The sequence below is a fragment of the Solanum stenotomum genome, chromosome 5 (assembly GCF_019186545.1).
Source record: "Solanum stenotomum isolate F172 chromosome 5, ASM1918654v1, whole genome shotgun sequence".
NCBI lineage: Eukaryota > Viridiplantae > Streptophyta > Magnoliopsida > Solanales > Solanaceae > Solanum > Solanum stenotomum.
In genome coordinates this window covers 24,096,564-24,100,523 of record NC_064286.1, presented here as the reverse complement: position 1 = coordinate 24,100,523, position 3,960 = coordinate 24,096,564, and positions in this window count along the sequence as shown.

The window sequence follows — 3,960 nt, the reverse complement described above, 5'->3', positions numbered from 1 at the left end:
AAACCTTTTCACCAGATTATACCATCATACGACACTCCCAAACCTTCCCAAAACCTAAGGACACACTAGAACACATTCTTCTCTAGTTTCCGGACGTCGTGGTCGTTTCTTGACGTTTAGACTTTTACTCTTACAAACCAAGTCAATTACATTAGATTAGGTTTATAAACATCATTTTAACTATTTTTAAGTCATTATTCCTAAGGTGAGGCTCTAACTTAAGTCATAGAATTTCTAGGGTTCTACGGTAATTTGATTAGTACATTGTGGTTGTGTGTTGATACTGCCCTTGCTCGTTCTTTGTTGAGTACATGGCATCTTCATGCGACTACTGACAGACCTCAGTTAGGAGATCACTGATCGACACCGGAGTCAAGGGTGAGCCAGTTCTTCCAGGCTGCCATGGGTCCTCTACTGTTTAGTCCATTCTTGTTGGACTCAGACTCTATAGTTAGATTTATTCGTATGTTTAGTTCCGTGGTTGCAATCTCTTTCCTTAGACTTGTTGATTGGTAGAGTTTTGGTACTATGATTTTCAGGTTCTAAGGGTTGACTTCCACAGTAGTTTGTTTAATTGTTTATTTAAAACCTTTGGAATTTATGGGAACTCCGTTTCTATCAATCATTTAAACTTGCTTCCGTATCTTTAAATATTTAGTTTTTCGTTAAGTTGCTTAGTTAGGTTATAATAATGGTTCTCCCAACGAAGGGTTAGTATGGGTGCCAATCACTGTGGTCTGGGTCGTGACACTAACATATAAGTAATTTTGTCACTAGGCATAGTGTATTTCATAATTGACAAATAACATCAAACAACGTCAACTAATCACATAAATCAGCAAAATAATTGATTAAGTACTCGTATATATCATTTGATACTAGTATAGGTATTCATCACTTCACCTATACGATTCCCCCATATCCTTAACCCTTGTTATATCATAAATTATGAAACATCCCTTAGTAGTAGTCTTGAAGGTCTTAACTTACCTCACCGAAGTATTGCAAATTTACAAAATAGTTATTCCCTTCCGTAGGGCATTCGAGGGTTCACAATCTATTCAAATATGGTTTTTACATAAGTATACGAGTCTATTGATACTCATATTGACATAAAATTAACCGATAAAAAAGTCAACTCCAAGCCCTTGAAATTAAAACTAAATTTTTCTTTCAAAATTGTCTTACATATAACTTAGGGGTCTCGAATTTCATGCAAATCCAACCAAGAATATGCCTCTGAAATCCTAATTTTCCTTATTATTGAATTTGAGATTCAAATCCCTAATTTCTTATCCAAAATATAAATTAAATAGCTAAAATCTACAAAGTATCATGAATAATCGGTGAAAGGAATGTTAGATTCTTACCGCCAAGATGAATCTCAAAATCCTCTCTAATCCAAGGTGTAGGACTCAAAATGTCTTTGAAATGTCCAATTATGATTCGAGGAATTAATTAGAAACAACATTTTCTCTTGACGACCGTGATCGCGATCCAAAATTTACATTAATGGCCCCTCTGAACTCCATACCTTATGATTGTAGATAGGGTCCGAATCATTGATGCATATCCTAGTCCATTATTTGTTGCAATTTTGAAATATTTTCGCAACCATTATGACCTATCTATCTCACACCTCTTCGCAATCACAAAATATCCATTGCAACCTCAAAGGGTAAAGTAGTTTTAATCAAAGAGGGTATGGGGGCAGAGGAAATGATAATTTTGGGAGGGGAGCGGTGCATTCAGGTAGAGGGATTGCCCAAATTATGATAGAGCTCAGTATTACACCTTCCCTGGTAGGACTGAGGTTGAAACATCTGATGCGGTGATAACAAATACTATTCTTGTCTAAGACCGGATAGCTTCTGTCTTATTTGATCCTGGTTCCACTTATTCATACGTATATGTTAAATTTTCCTTGAGACTTGAATTGATTTGTGATATCCTTAATGCTTATATTCATGTTTCTACCCAGGTTGGGGAGTCTATGGTAGTGACCCATGTATATCGTACTTGTTTTGTGTTGTTTATGGGTCTTCATACTTGGGTGGATTTGGTCATTTTGGACATGCTAGACTTCAATGTGATCTTGGATATGAATTGGCTGTCATCTTATTATAATGTGCTAAACTATAATGCTAAGATAGTAACTCTAGAAATTCCGAGTTAGGACATATTAGAGTGGAAAAGTGTGAACATGCCTAATCCAACAAAGATCATATCTTTTATTCGGGATAAAAAGGCTAGTGGGGATGGTTTGTTTGGCCTACTTGGCTCACCTTCGGGTTGTTAGTACGGAGTCCTCTTCTATAGATTCAATCTCAGTGGTTTCAGAATTTCTAGAGGGATTTCCTACGAATATGTCTGATATGACTCCAAATAGTGATATTGATTTCCTTATAGATTTGGAGCTGGTCACTCGCCCTATCACTATCCCACCTTATCACATGGTTTCGAAATAGTAGAGGGAACTCAAGACTCAAATTCAGGAACTCTTAGATAAGGGATTCATTTATCCTTGTGCTTCACCTTGGGGTTCTCCGATCTTGTTTCTGAAGAAGAAGGATGGTAGTATGAGGATGTGCATAAACTACAAATAGTTAAACAAAGTTACTATTCAGGATAAAATACTCTTTACCCCGCTTAGATGATCTATTTGAATAGATGCAGGGTGCTTCAATGTTCTGAAAGGTTGACTTGAGGTCAGGGTACCATTAGTTAAAGATTAGACTTGAGGAAATACCTAAGACAACCTTTAGTTTTTGATATGGTCATTATGAGTTCTCAAACTCATATTTTATGAGTTTGATGAATTGTGCTTCAAGCCATTTATGGGTTCCTTTGTGATCATATTTATAGATGATAGCCTGATCTACGCTAAGAGTAAGGAGGAGCATGCAAAGCACCTTCACATTGTTCTGGGTATCCTTGGAAACAAAAACTGTATGCCAAGTTTTTAAAGGGCAAATTCTGGCTGAATTCGATGGCCTTCTTGGGGCATGTGGTTTTGGAAAAAGGGGTGATGGTGGATCACCAAAATATTGAGATAGTTAAAAATTGGGTCTGACCTAACTCTGTGACTAAGGTTAGGAGCTTTATGGGTCTTGCTAGCTACTACCACAGGTTTGTCTAGAACTTTGCTTCCATTTCTATGCATCTGCCTAGAAGAATGTAGAGGAGGTGGGTTCTAAATAATCACTAAAGGTCCCTTGATAAGGATTGGCAGGCAATACAAGAGATGGCACCCTACCAATAGAAACTTTATCAAGAATGTCACCAACAATGATTCTAATGAAACAAACAAAGTTGGAGAAGGAGTTACTATTGCAAATACTTTTGAGGCTTTATCAGAGGAGAATGCAGCTAGGTATATGGCTTCACAAAGTAATGCAAGGTCTCAGGTTTCAGATAAAGTGACACTTCAAGAAAATATTAAAGAGATAGATAATGCACATTGTTTGATAAAATAAGTCCAAGTAGCTAGTAAGGGAGATGTCACTCAGCAACAAATATCCATAAAATATTGGGTAATAAAGTCATTTCATACTAAGCCAAAGGATGATGAAGCTCCAATGTGTAGTAGTAGTAGTAAAACACATAAATTGGTGGAACGAAGCACAGAATATGCTAACAACATGTCACGACCCAAAGTGTACCCCAGACGTGACATGACGTATAAGATCCCGAGATGCCCTACGCAAGTGACTTGACATACATACAACACAATATAATAGACAAAAGAAACGTTTAAGTAGAAAGTCTCATATTATAAATTAGAAGTTGAAACATAAATGCAGAATCTTAACCATATCTTGACAAGCCCTTATAAAACATAACCACAGTGGTTGGGACGTAACCCATACACCACATACAAAGTATGAAAGTAAAAGACAACATAAGCAATAAAGTCTTTGTGGCCATGCCCTCGGAGTATGAGGACTCACTAATCTACAA